A 15724-nucleotide genomic window follows, 5' to 3' on the forward strand; every position below is an offset into this window, starting at 1 on the left:
AAAAGAAGATCCGGGAATTAAGTCCCCAGTGCAGTGGACGGTAAGCCAATGAGCTCACACTCCATTTTCATGTGAATGCGAAGGAAGTGACAGGTTCACGGAAGCAAGAAAAGTGATCTGAATTTTATTTTATTTTATTTTATTTTCATTTTTGTAATCTTTATTTTTGAGAGGCAGAGACACAGAATGCAAGCAGAGGAGGGAGCAGAGAGAGAGAGAGGGAGACACAGAAGCCGCAGGAGGCTCCAGGCTCAGAGCTGTCAGCACAGAGCCCGATGCAGGACTTGAACCCAGGAACCGTGAGATCATGACCTGAGCCAGTGTTAGATGCTTAAGCGACTGAGCCACCCAGGTGCCCCTATCTGAATTTTATTTTTAAAGAAGCACCCTGGCTGTTGGATGGAGAAAGGTTTGGAAGAGGATCAGCAGCAACAGAAAAATAGAATTTCAAATAGTTCAAGGCAAACAGGAATTCTGACATGATCAAAAAGATGCTTAAATGCCTGGTAGATCTCGAAGGGCGATGTCAGTTGGGCAGCTGTCATTTAGGGATGGCGTGTTGAGATAGATGTCTGAGAAACAAATGTCATGTAAATGGTTATTAGACACATTGGGGCCAAAGAGAGAACAAGAAGTCCATGAAGGAGACTGAACAGTGTGGGCAGTAGAGTGGAGAAGATCCTTACAGAATGAAGCATCATAGAATGAAAGAAGTAGTTGTTTCAATTAAGTGGAAAGAGGGAACTGCAGTTTTCTTTTTCCTTTTTTTTAAACATTTACTTATCTATTTTGAGAGAAAGAGAGGGAGAGAGAGAGAGAGGATCCCCAGCAGGCTCTGTGCTGTTAGCATAGACCCCAACACAGGGCTCGATCTCAGGAATGGTGAGATAATGACCTGAGCCAAAATCAAGAGTTGGTTGCTTAATCGGCTCAGCCACCCAGGTGTCCCAGAACTGTACAGATTACTGCTGAGAGTTCAGTCATGAGAAGACAGATGAGTGGTCCCTGACTTTCAAACCTGGAACAACTAAGAACCCACATTATGGTTCAATAGAACCATAGGAATGGAGTCCAAAGCAAGTGAGTTGCAGGGAGGATGTGGGTTGCATAAATTAAAACATACTTTGACAGGAAAGTTGCACTGTGAAAGAAAAGAGAAAAACAAGGTAGTGCCTGGAGCAGGGTGTACAACCTGAAGGGTGGGGTTTGATCCCCAGATAGGGACTAATCAATTTTTCCTAAAATATTTTATTTAACCCTTGCATGATACTCAATGGAACAAAATATTTCAGAGTCTTAGAGATTTCGCTTCTTCCACAAATATCATTATTTCCATCTATCAACAAATTTAGCAATATAAATCAGATCTATGGGTAAGAAATTTCTTGAAAATAGTAACTTACAGACAATATTTGTCATAGACTCTAAGTCTAAAGTTCTTTCTTGTCTAGCAAGAAAGAGGGACGCAGGATTAAAATGAGAGATGGCTAATGTCTGGGAGAAGACAAGAGCCCTGAATAAGGGTCCTTTCCCTGTATTTATTAGGATCAGGAGGCTTACAAACATGGTGATGGACGTGCAAAAAAAGAATGAATCTGTGAACATTAACTCATGGACGTGAGGGAAAAGGGGTCTTGAAAGTATTTGGGGTTAGGGGTTTGGGTTAATACAAAACAAAATCCTGGTGCCGGGCAGCTGGGCGGAAGGTGGTTTACAGTGAACATGAGGCAGCACCTCTGTTATCTTAGCTAGCCTAGGGGATGCGACATGTAGGACATGTGACCTAAGGGTTAACAAGGCACCTTTCTTTTGTTAATCATCTCCTCTCTGGGCAGCTTTGCTCTGCAGGGCAGCACAACCATCTATAGCCCTATTTACCTGTTTACCTAACTTGGTCCTTCCCTCATGTGAAAGCAGCTTTCTCCTATAGTACTAAATTGGGGGGGGCACTTCTTCCCTGAATACCTAATCTTACTTACCCCATATATCTTTGTATTGGGGGGCCTTTGACCCCTCTGCCTTCTGGGGCCTTTGCCCCTCCCTCTCTATTCTGGGGTCCCTGGCCCCTCCTTGCTTTATTATGGGGGTCTTATCTTGTTTACCCAAGCTTGGGTGAGACTTTGCAAGTTTTTATGCCTTGTGAATTTCTAAGCTTATTCCCCACAAATATTTAATGTGACTCCTTTTTTTGGAGAAGCTAAAAACAAGACACACAATATGTATGAATTTTAACACATTTGTAAATATCTGTTTTAAAAACGTTGCCATATTTAATTTTTTCCCAAAGAACCTTGTGTTTCAATTTTCCTTTATTGTAGACAAAATGTTCATTTATTAATTGTTAATATTTTAAACGACATTCCTGAAACTATCATTTGCTTAAATGAACAATCTCCTCACTCCCTGGTTCCCAGGAACCTAGAAAGCCAATTCTGGATAGATCATACCTCAAGCTTTGGGGATGGAAAGATATTTTTATGTTCTAAAAATCTTTCAGGGGCAGCTGAGTGGCTCAGGCAGTTGAGCATCCGACTCTTGATTTTGGCTCAGGTCATGATCTCACGGTTCGTGGGATTGAGCCCCGAGTCAGACTTTCTGCTGACAGCATGGAACCTTCATGGGATTCTCTCTCCTTCTCTCTGCCCCTCCCCTGCTCGTCTCTCTCTCTCTTTCTCTCTCAAAATAAATAAATAAATATTAAAGTATAAAATAAAACTCCTTCAAAAGGAAATCCTAATTCTTATAAATACCTGTTTGAACAGAGCTAAATGCTTATTAATGTATTTTCTTTAGTTCCTCAGTGCCTCCAACATTGTCAAATAATACAATTATTTTTAAAGTGATGTGGTATAACAGGGTGGTCTTCTTTAAGTTTATCTAGTTTATACATATCTAAAATAATTTATTTTTCATAATCATGCCTGCTCAAAGTGTCACCTAGACCTGCAGGGTCTTATCTGTTAGAAGTCACTTTTGATCGACGAATTTATGTTGTTTAACACATACCTTAGGAAAATTATGTGTTGGACCAGATAACAGCATTCTCACTGTTCTGTCCTGGAGTTTATCTAGTATTTTCATGTTTATGCTAAGCACCTCTATCTACCTACTAAGCATAGTTCCTCCAGGGCTATTTATATTTGAACACAAACAATGCTGAAAGACTGATGCTCTAACTAGCACACTTAAGCCTTAGCCAGGAAACAAGGGAGTTCCTGGGATAGGACATCAGAGGTATCTCTGATCTTGAAACATAGCTATTTGTCTACCGAGCGTGAGTTCTAGAAGGAGTTTCTTCATGGGAAAGAATAAACGACATTTTACGGACGTATCATGTGTTCTCCTGATGTCATTATGCACACCAAAATGACCAAACTGTTATAGTGTAATTTATAGGAAGTTTGATGACTCTTGATGCCTGTATCAGGCACCCTAAAACGTGCCATTTACTGTAAAGAGTATAGAAGGATATTGGTCTTATGAGCCTTTAAAAAATGTTGTTTTTTTAAGGTAATTGTCGGTAGAGCAGATTGTTGATAGCCTTTCAACTGCGAGAGACTGGCAAAACAAAGCTCTCATTTCTTTGAAGGTTAGTTTTTCATGATGCCGTCTGCCAAAGGGTCAGTTAAAAATTTAAATACAGTACCCAGATTACTCATGTTTTGCCAGCAGCCTACTTGTTATTGTACCCATATTTGAGATGTTTCACTAGCTTCCAATTATCCAATTTGAAAGAACTGCGTTCTGCTTTCAATTTTTAATGCCCAACTCCTGTGGATTTCAGCATGAGATCTGTGGGTAGCAAAGTGTCAGAATATACTGACTTTAAGAGGGCACTTACAGCTTTACAAGGCAGTAAATGATATAAAGTTTCAGTATGTGGATATTTCACTGCATGTTACATTATTAAAGGTATACCAGCTTGGTGTTCCATCTCAGAGCTCTAGGGCGATAAGAGAACAGTTGTTTGTGTTTTTGCTTTTTTTCTCTTGTGACACAATTAAAACTTCTAACCCTTGAGAAAAGTAAACTTTAATGTTTCATTTTATGATTAAGAATGGGTATTCTTTAAAAAAATTACTTATTTATGAGAGAGAAAGCACGAGTGGAGGAGGGGTAGAGAGAGAGGGAGAGAGAATCCCGAGCAGGCCTCACCATGGCAACTTGGAACCTGATGCGGGGCACGAACCCATGAACCGTAAGACCATGACTCGAGCCAAAGTCGAACACTTAACAGACTGAGCCACCTAGGCACCTGAAGAATGGATTTTCTAAGTCAGATTTGAATGGCAGGTGAACTAAATGCTCTCTTATATTCTGAAAACTAATCCAGTGAAAATCAAAAAAGTAACTGTGAAGGCTCTGCCATAATTGAAGATGTAATTCTATGCTTTTGGTTTGTTAATACCTCTAGAATACATGAAAATATATAAACAAAGGCATATAATAATATTTACTATATACATTTTTCATACATTTTGATCATAATGTCTGGTTTGTAAATTTGTAATAAGTTTGTTTCTGGCATTATTATGACAAACTCATTAACTAACATATTATTAATTCAATAAACAGATATCCTGTGGATATTTTTTGCCAGGCACATATTAGCAGTCATGGGAAATGCCAAACTATATGGACAGCATCTCTTCTCAGGAAATGGAAGAAAAATCAGATGTATAAGAACTATAATAAAAGCAATGAAATGCTATATAAGATAAAGACAAATAAAATTTCAGGAGAGGGGCACCTGGGTGGCTTAGTTGGTTAAACGACGGACTCTTGATTTCAGCTCAGGTCATGACCTCACAATTCCTGGGATCAAGCCCCGTGTCCAATTCTGTGCTAATAGCACAGAGCCTGCTTGGGATTCTCTCTCTCCCTTTCTTTCTGCCTCTTCCCCGCTCACACACACTCTTTCTCTCTTTCTCTCTGTCTCTTTCAAAATAAATAAATAAACTTTGAAAAAATTTCAGGAGAAGTTACTTCTTGTTGATGTTGTGGAGGAAACATTTTTCTCTACTGTTTAAGATTCTCCTGGCTGGTCTAAAAATTCACCTGACATGGGACAAATTACCAGGAGAAAGTCAAATTTTAATTCTGTATGCACAAAAAACATGATTCTTCAGATAGTCAGTCAAAATGAGATATATATGTCATTATGGATGAAGAAGAAAGGGGTAAACTTATGGGCCTTCAAAAGGGAGGAAGGATATTTACAAGAAGAACGGGGAGAGTCCATGTTTGATGCGCAAACGTTTGCTGGGTCATCTAGAAACAATGAGACACAAAGAGCCCTTTGATGAAACAGGCCTTGCTATACTTCCTGTCTAGTACACTTCTCTGTCTACCATACTTAGTTTATATTGTACTACAATTATCTTTGCTGATAGTTCCCTTTTTGGATCCTGTCCTATTTAAATTCTTTTAGGCAGTTAGGGTGAATGTCAAAGGTTCTTCCCAAGCCTTCTAGCTCTCAAAAGCAATCAGCCCAAAATAGTCCACATGCCCTGGAGTGGTACCCTGGAGAGACATACCCTGGGGTGGCAAAGCCTGCTCCACCACAGTAAGGTATTTGAAGACGATGTCATGAGAGCAAAAGCATAAAATGGGAGCGTTTAGTCTACAGAATAAAGGGTAATCCATATGTAGCATTTTATTCTGTGTGTGAAAGGAAGTAGCAAGAGATAAGCCTGAAAGGGCAGGATGGAAAGGGATTCTGAAGGACTATTTTGTGAGACTAATGATAGAAACAACACTCTATAGGCAGCAGGAATCCATTAACTGGTCTTAAGCAGGATAGTTTTCTCCGTGTTTAGGAATATTAATCCCCACTGGGGATAAAATGAATTTAAAGAGGATTATAAGAGCAAGGAGGTAAAGATCTGATACAAATAGTTGCATATGGCTTTATTTGGATTCATGATGGTGTGAAAGCGATTAGAATGAAGAACAGTAACGACTTGAGACAGAACACACCCAAAATTCGTGCAGAACTTGAAATCCAAATGCCAGTGTACAATAAGGAAGAAAAAATAATTATCCCAAATCATTGAAGAGGATGACAGAGTCAACAGGATGGGAAATTCAACAGAAGCAAAAGCAGATATAGAGAAATAATCAAAAATGATGTGGCATGTAATCATTAGGATCTTGGTAGTAAATCTAAATAGTGGTGAATAACAGGCAATGTGAAAACCTAGCCTGGATTTTGGGAAAGGTTTTGAGTTAGAATATATTAGATAATACGAAGAAGGTGAAGGCACACGAATGGATGAAACTAATAAAAGAAAGTGTACAGAAATGTAAAAGTAAATGAATACATGCAGGATATTCTCACTACCTTCCTAGTGCCCGCCCTCATATAAAAGATAACTATGGCAGACTCTCCAGGTGGCCTATGATCCACACTTCTCATCCTGTGGGATCTCCTTCTCTTGAGTAGGTGGGAATTTACATATATAACTCAGATTCAAAAAAGAATCTTTCTCTTTTTGGTGAAATATGCCTTTTTGTAGCTGTGGAAATAAATATAGCATATGCTGTGGATTAGTGATATCTACATGGAGAAATTACAATCTTTAGTAGTTTCTCAGGAGAGCTCTTGTTTTTACCCACCTATTTCAACATGTTTTTAAATTGAATTAGAAAAACAAAAAGAATATAGATAAACCTGTGTTTAGACTTGGATCTAATTGAGAGACTTTTCTCTCTCTGAGCCTCAGCAGCTAGCAGTTACTAGCCCTGCAAATCTCCACATAACTTTTTCTTCTTCCCCACTTATAATGCTTAAATTCAGGCTTATATTTATTATTTGAGGAATTTCAATTAACAGTTTCAATTAATGGTTTGAGGTTTCAAATTAACGTCCTTGTCTCCAATCTTGTCCCTTGCATTTTGATCTCTTCACTATTTGCAAAATTCTCTTCCTAAAATGCTGATCAGAAACAACTTCCACAAGTCAAAGATTTTCTCTCGTTTTTGTCATTTCTGATTTCCTAGCACTTGGCATGATGAGTTATCCTCAACATATTGGGCTCAATACATATGAATAAATGCTATTGAATGAATCATGTTGTTTCTTTTGCTTAAACATTTTAAATGATTCCCAAATAAATAATCTCTAAACCTTGCCCCTAGTAGAGAAGTCTCTTTATGATCCGGCCGCTACCTCTCAGCATTCTATCTGATCTTCGTGTCACTCACTTTGTCCCTCCACCTGCGGTCAAGCCACAGAACACACGGAAGACATGGAAGTATTTGTAATTTCACCCTCACATCATCAAGTTCACAATTCCTCTGTTTTGTGCCGAAAATTCTATACTTGCTTCTATATTGACTGCCTAGAACCATCATGCCAACCCATCTTTCAACATCAGGGGTTACGTTTTTTTCTAAACCCTCAGCTGGCCCACCCTCATAGAGTGAAATTGAGCTCCAGCTTCTATGACACCACAGTCCACATCCTCTAAGATGTGCATTCATCTGTGAGGGTCCTAGCAACATTTTACTGCGTTTGCTTATGTGCATACCTCTTTACTTTTCATGCTAAAGCACCTTGTTCGCAGAAGCTATGTTTTGTTAATGTGCCCACCTCCGGTGTCTAACATGGTGCTTGGCACAGATGAAGCTGAGCACTTGTGAGATGCTTCATGAAAATTCCACAACTGCTGTACAGATGGCTGGGGCTTTGCTGCTTCCCACCTGTGACCCTGGGGACATTCCCTAACCACGTTGTGACTCACCCTGCCAACTCTGTTATGAAGATATTAATAGCGCTTCATTCAAAGATTTCTTGGGAAGATTAAAAGAGACATTGTTTGGTGCCTGAGGTGGAGCAAGAACCCAACAAATGATACATGCTAGTTTTTCTAGAAAATCCCTCGTTTGGTCTGAGAGTCCGTTTTCTTATTTGTAAATTAGGGGTAACAATCCCTACCTCAGAGAATGTTGGTGAAGATAAAATGAGGAAGTTATTTTGAAACGATCATTTAAACATGTTATTTTGTGAGTATTCTATTTTGAAACAAAATGAAATTTGTAAGCAAAAATGTCAGTATTATCACAATAATTGGACTAGCGTCGCAAGGAAGACAAGATCTTGAAGTGGAGTGTGTCCGGGAAGAATGGCTTATGAGAGAGAAAAACAACCGACGACAGGGAGAGGAGCCTGTGACAAACTCAGAAGTGCAGATGCGGACCCTTGACCTGAGTAGGGAACACACTTGTAGTCCTACATGGGGGCTCCCTGAATATCGAAACGATTAAGCAGAAGACATACTGAATGCAGTTTATGACAGTTTCAGACTACAGAATAGAAATTGTAGGAAGGCCCATTTGAGCTCAGCGTAAGGAAGCATTTTCTAAAAATTAGATTTGTCCACAAAAGGAATCTGTTTCTTCATATGGAAGTGACAGTTTAAAAGCACATTCTGAGCGGTGCCTGGGTGGTTCAGTCGGTTGAGCGTCCGACTTCGGCCCATGTCATGATCTCATGGTTTGTGGGTTCGAGCCCCACGTCGGGCTCTGTGCTGACAGCTCGGAGCCTGGAGCCTGCTTCCGATTCTGTGTCTCCCTCTCTCTCTCTGCCCCTTCCCTACTCATACTCTGTCTCTCAAAAATAAATAAGCATTGAAAAAAAATTTAAAAATACAAATAAAAGGACATGGTGAATGCAAAAGTCTTTGGGAGGCCAGAATGCTATTCTATGAAACAAATTCTAGTTGGCAAAAGGAACTCTAGCGTTCCTTTCAATTTTTATATTTTATTATATCATTTTGCTCTTTTGATGGCACATTACTTTTCATTATAACCTAAATAAATAAATAAACAAACCAATTGTTTCCATTTCCTTACCAACATACAGTAATTGGAGATAGATACTTACAATGTCTACCTCACCTACCACTGTATACGTGATAACCAGCAGGACTAATTTTATTAGAGAAAAAAACGAGGCCATCCCAATTTTAGAACATCTAGCTTTGAAGTTCCTTTAAGCATGAGTTGATTTTTCTGCTGCTCTTTCAGAAGCAATGCCCATCAAAAGGAGCCTGCCTTTTTTTAAGCTTTTAAATGAGTTTTGTAATTATTATTTTCATGAATGATTAATCTCTAGCATAAGAAAATTAAGAAGATGCAAATAAGCCTACGGAATTAACGAAAACAAAATGTTGCTTGGTGAAGCAGCAGATGCTGACTATTTCACAGTACCCCTGATCCCGCTTGTGGGGTTGTGCCCGGTCTGTGATGACAGCGGAAGCACATATTTTTCAAGCCCCAGTGAGACATTTGATCAATGTTCAAGTGGCAGATGAGCCTCATTATTACGGTGTCCGGCAGGTGTAGGCATTCAGAAGGGGGCTGTCATTAAAGTATTTTGTATGTATCTGCTAATTATAGTTCTCAGTGCCAAACAGCAGCACTGACGTCCCTGTCACATTTGTCATCCATGCAGCAGGTAGCAGGGGTACAATGAAAAATAAAATACTGTCTTCACGGTCGTGTGGAGTTCTGCCGGAATTCTGGAAAAGGTGTGATAAGAAAAATCCATCCTTTTCTTCCAAAATGTCATTAGGGAAAAGCAAGGTGAGTCAGACAAGAAGGTCCTATTGAAAGCAATCTCTACGTGTGTGTGTGTGTGTGTGTGTGTGTGTGTGTGTGTGTCTGTGTAACTTTTATCAGTGCTTTTCTTTTATTGGTTCTTGATATTATATATGTATATGCTTTATTCATTGCTTAAATTAGTTGTAAAAGTTTTACTTGTATTACATTATATAGTTTACAAAACATGTGCATGTGCTATTTTATTTCCTACTTAAAAAGGGCAGTACTCTTAATTCCATGAATTTGAAACTGAGATCGTTTCAATGATGTGTCCAGAGACAGAGCCACAAAGGGTAGATCCAGAATGCCTCTCGCAACTTGTATTTCCGAAGTTCCAGCCACTCTCTGCCTACACAGATTGCATCTTTTCTGGGCTTGTTACCCAAACTTGAAATTGAAATACATGAATAGGAAACATTAAAGAAGAAATAGAGCAATATAAAGCTTTGTGAGATGTAATTGGATTTGCCCTGTGCACATCATCAATAGTCAATTTGTTTTATTAGTTCTGAAATGTGCTCTGCAATCAGTTTTATGAACCACTCTATTGGCTTTTAGATACAACAACAGAGTCAAATGTCCAAACAGCTATCAGGAACATAACTTCAAATTTTAGATCATTTCCCCTTCAACACTTTCTTCTGACCTGCCTTGGCTAGTTACATTACGGAATTAAAGAGAAATGAAAAGGGGCCTTTTGAAAAATTCGTAAACTAGAGAATAGCTAGATAGCAATACCTCTTAAATGTTTGACTTTGAAAGAATTACTTACGTTGCAAAATAAGATTCTGATCAAAATATTTACAAAATCACTGTTTAAAAAAATCAACGGGGTTTTAAGCAACATCGTTTCACATAGGAAATAATGATTTTGATATCTTCAAGTTTTAGATATTTTTGTAAACTTAATTGTAGAAATTAAGAAATACATATTTTACCTGTAATATTAGACTCTAAAGTAGACCATAATTCTATACCCCTAAGCACCTACTGTATTTGCTCTTTCTGTATTCAGCTTGCTTAAAGTTACAACTTTTTAAATTCAAACGAGGAATAAACTGAGTATTTCGTAATTATTGTGTCTTTCATATTTCTATTACTTTATTCTTTTAATCCGTATCTTTAAAGGGCAATGGGCTTGGGAGATTAGCCCATTATCTTCCAAGGAAAACAAATGTTAACTCTTTCTTTCACTCTTGTCTCTTTCCAATTCAGTATAAATTCCAGTGACATAGCCCAACATATAAGGCTCTTTACCGTCTGACCTACTCCTATTGCTTCAAATACAACTCCTTCCATCTACCCTGATGTAGATTTGGTCTTCCATGTTAGAATAGTTACCTGGGGGCACCTGGCTGGCTTGGTGGGAAAAGCATGTGACCCTTGATCTCCGGCTCTTGAGTTCAAGCCCCACTTTGGATGTAGACATTACTCAAATCAATAAACACTTTATTTAATAAAAGAAGATAGTTATTCAAATGCTCCATGCACTTTTAACATTTTACATCTTTGCAGATGTTATTGGTTTTTCTGCCAGCCCTTTTCCATTTCTCATTCCAACTAGTAAACTATTCCTTAGTGGTTTGTCTGTAATTCCCATACTCTTTTTTTCCTGTAGTATCAGAATTACAGAATTTTTAGGTGGTACATTTCTGCCTACAAAATACTACATTTCCCATGTCCCATGAGGTTAAACATAGTTTTGTGGTTAGATTCTGGGCAACAATATGTCTGATATTATGCATCATCCTTCAGAAACTTTCCTTAAGTAGCAGTTGGCAAGCATCCTCTGCCCCTCTATATCATCAATGCATTCTTACTGCTTTCTGGAATGGGGGAACTGAGGGTCAGACCAGGATCAGACATCAGAGTGTTAAAAGAGAGGGGCCAAGGTCATCAGGATTTCGTGGTGCAGAACACAGAGCAGCCTTGAATCACCTACTTCCCAAATTAATTTAATAGAAAAATGTCCTTCTATATTGTTTGAATTACTACAATATTTAGGTCACTTGCTGCAGAACCTAATTCTAACCATATATCGTTTTTCAAGATCAAGCTCAATTTTAACACTATGAGAACTAATAATATTAGATTGAGCCACATACAAATGTAATTTCTGTAGGTCAAAAGCATCAAAGATCTACAATTTCATGTGGTCCAAATTAATACTGCTAATAACAGTATTTTTTACTCTATCTTGTATAATCCTGTAACACTTATTTCACTCAATTATATCATATCATATTTAGTATTGTAATTATTTCTTTACATTCCTATCCCTGAAACAATCATAAGTGCTTTAAGAGAAAACACAAGACGTAGTCTCAAATTCTCAAACTAGAGCATAATTCCTAATCTTTAGTAGACATAATCACTTTTTAATGGAAGGAATGATCAATCAAATACAGTATTTCTATGTTGCACTTACATATTTTTTTAAATGCAAGCCTTTTGATTTAAATTTATATATATTTTCATAGCATAAAAATTTCCAAATATGTCATTAAATGATTATTTTCTTACTCAATAGTGGCTTTTATTTGGGGAAAAATGAGTGGAGTTTTTTTGTGGTTCATTGTGCCAAGTATTTAAAGGCTTTTAAGTAAAATCTGTGTGAATCGACTCCTTCTTTACCAGTGGATCAAGAATCTTTGTTTCTGTAAACCTCCAGTTTTTGGCAAGTTAACTTATTTGCCAATAAAGTCTAAAGTAAGGGAAATAAGTAATCCAGACTTTCCATATGAAAGAAGCTAATCCATCGCACATACTTGATACTATCTAAGGTGAAGCCAGTTGAAAAAGGCTGTCTTTGACTATTGAGTAACAGCTAAATATAATTATTAAATTATAATTATTTTCATGGATATTGGTCAGACTTTAATTTTTATATGAATTATGGTTTGCTTCTCTGTGAAGAAGGATATTCCATGTTCCACCTTTTACTTGCATCCGGTCAGACCAAATGAGACTTACAAAGGTATATCTACAGTTTTATAAATGTTGAAACCATAATTTAATGGTGCCAGCCGTAACATATTAAGCTGCAGAGAAATACAGACATAAATTTGCCGATGAACACAGCGCCATTTTGTGACGCCCAGGGCGTAATTCAACATTAAGCTGCAAATGGCGGTTGGCTTTTGGATGTCTCCTTTTCAAGTAGTGTGTTATATTTTCAAGAAGAGATATGTGGGCCTTCTCTGCTGACCCTTTCCGCTGTACATCAAGTAACTGCTTTAGTTTATATAAAAATAGATACACGTATTGATTTGGATCTTCTGAGGGGTTGTTTTTAATAACCATCCTCTCTGTTCTGTGTAACTCCTTTGCTCTTTTGGCTGATTGGCAGCATGTGGGAATACTCCAGCATTAAACAGAACCTTTAGCTGATAAGAAAGTCTTCCACTCAACCAACTATCATCAAATCCACCAGGACAAAGACAGAGACAGAGACAGAGAGGGAAATCTTTTCCTGCAGGCTAAGTATTGCTTACTGTGTTTGAAATTGCTTTCATAGTCATTATTCTTGGCCTTTCTCAAAATTATAGGTAGTGCCTATTCATCCTTTCTTTTTTTGTTTTTGTTTTTTTATTTTTTTTTAATGTTTATTTATTTGTGACAGAGAGAGAGACAGAGCATGACCGGGGATGGGCAGAGAGAGGGAGACACGGAATCCGAAACAGGCTCCAGGCTCTGAGCTGTCGGCACAGAGCCCGACAAGGGGCTCAAACTCACGGACCACGAGATCGTGACCTGAGCTGAAGTCGGAGGCTCAACCAACTGAGCCACCCAGGTGCCCCACTTCATCCTTTCTCATGCAATACACATAGCTCTAATCTGTTCGATAAAATTCACAAAATAGCACTTTTTAGAAGTTTCAAAAAAACCTTTGAAAACTTGTTAAAAATGTATTGCTTGCACAAATTTAGCATAAGTTTAGGCCCTGAAAAAAATCAGAGGACACTGGTCTAAATAACAATTAATATGTTAAATTCCTGTTTTTCAACTCATTTCATTTGGTTCCATAGGAGCTCTTTACCTGTGTAAGATCTGAAGCTATTTTCTTCATATGCTTTGGTCTTTTACATGTGTCTCCAAAGTTCACAACTAGTAATTCTTTATTTGTCAACTAGTTGTTAAATTACAGTCTTTTGTTTGTTAGTTTGTCTATTTTAGCCAAACTCTAGTTGTCTGAGGCACTGGTACAAGAGCCAACCAGAAGAATTTGATTCAGCAACAATGACAGGATGCCTTTGCCGACAATTTGAGAACAGAATACTGGGTTTTGTTCACTGGTTGCTATGAAAAACAGACATACAAACACATAACAAAACAAAATAAAACAAAACCTTTCCCAAATACTCTAGGTTAAAAAAAAATAAAACAAACATTTTTGCTATGTTTTTATTTTTCTTAATTTTATTTCATTGTGGTCAGAAAGTATTATTTGTAGTGTTTCTTTTTGAAAAGTATTAGTTTTCTTTGTGGTCTAATTTATGATAATTTTTGTAAATGTTTCTGATGTGGGAACTAAAGGCAAAAGAAAAACTTAAATTGCCTTACTACTTAGAGCCCACTGACAAGACCTTGAGACAGGCAGAGTGACCGTTCTCTGGAACTCAAACGCCTCAATGTGAACACTTTGCGAAGGGCAAAAGGCAATCTTAGCTTGACAAGAATCTGACCTCCAGGATCCTCTAGGTCCTTTAACATATAAAAATCTTTTGCAGATGCCTGGGTGGCTTAGTCAGTTAAGTGGCCAACTCTTGGTTTCGGTTCAGGTCATTTCTCATGGTTTGTGAGTTCTAGCCCCACATCAGGATCTGTGCTGACAGTGCAGAGCCTGCTTGGGATTCCCTCTCTCTCTCTATCTCTGCCCCTCCCCCACTTGTGCTATCTTTCTCTCTCTCTCCAAATGAATAAATAAACTTTAAAAAAAGGAAATTAAAAAAGTAAAAAGTTCCTTTTGGAACTTTCTTTATCTCTGCCTCCCAAATATATGTTAGCAATCATCCTCCAAGCATATGTCCCACTGATATACACCTGAAGGGTCTCATGACCAACACTTTAATTAGACAGTAATAAATGACCTTTTCCGAACAATAGCTAGTCTCCTCAAGGTCCTGGAAACCTTGCTTCCAAAATTCCTTAGAGATTTACATTATCCCTGACCCCTTCCCAACTTGAAAGTTTATAATCAGTCACCCCTCCCAACCCCAGGGCAGCTCTTCCTGCCCACTGGTCCTGGCCCTGTGTTTAATAAAACCAGCTTTTGCACCAAAGATGTCTGAAGAATTTTTTCTTGACCATTCGTTCTGAACCCCAAAATTTCCACATCAATTTCTTAAATGCTTAAAAAGCATGTTCATCAATTGCTACAGATCTATAATGGGCCTATTTAATTCATTGTATAATTTAAATATATATTCATTCTGTTTTTTTTTTTTTTAATCTTGAATGGAACAGAGAGAATTAAAATAGTCAATATTTAGGGTGTTTTATTTATTGCTCCTGTCATCAACTTTTTTTGTCCTATAAAAGTTGTTGCTGTGCTATTGTGTACATAAATATTTATAACTCATACTTTTTCGAGATTCATACCCTTTAGCATTATGAAGGTTCTTCACACTTTTTGGTCTGAATTCTGGCCAGTTCTTTTACTTGTGTTTGCCTAATGTATATATGTCTATTATTTTTTAAAGAAATGTTCTGATCTTGACCCTTGTCCTCAGGCATGCTTCTTTTGTTCGTCCATATCCCTTCACGTTAGAGCATGCTTTGTAGGAGCATCTGATTTTTCTCTCTTAAAAGTTAATCATCCTTATTTCATCGACATGATTACATTGTTTCACCAATATTTTGTTACACATAGATATATAAATGTCCGTGTGTACTTTATGCCTGTGCACATGCACATATGTATAAAAAGACTGGCAACCTCACTAAGTAAAAGAAATGGAGATCAATATTGAGGACTAGAGTGGGATTTGGGGACAAAGTGCTAGACAAAAGAAAACCATAGGAAAAGTGCTCCCCAATTCTACATGGACGTTCATTCTTGGATTCTTGGCCTACTGTTTTCATGAACAGATTCAAGGTGGGACCCTGAGAGCCCCAT

The sequence above is a fragment of the Panthera pardus genome, unplaced genomic scaffold, assembly GCF_024362965.1.
Source record: "Panthera pardus isolate Hobbes unplaced genomic scaffold, ASM2436296v1 HiC_scaffold_15, whole genome shotgun sequence".
NCBI classification, from domain to species: Eukaryota; Metazoa; Chordata; class Mammalia; order Carnivora; family Felidae; genus Panthera; species Panthera pardus.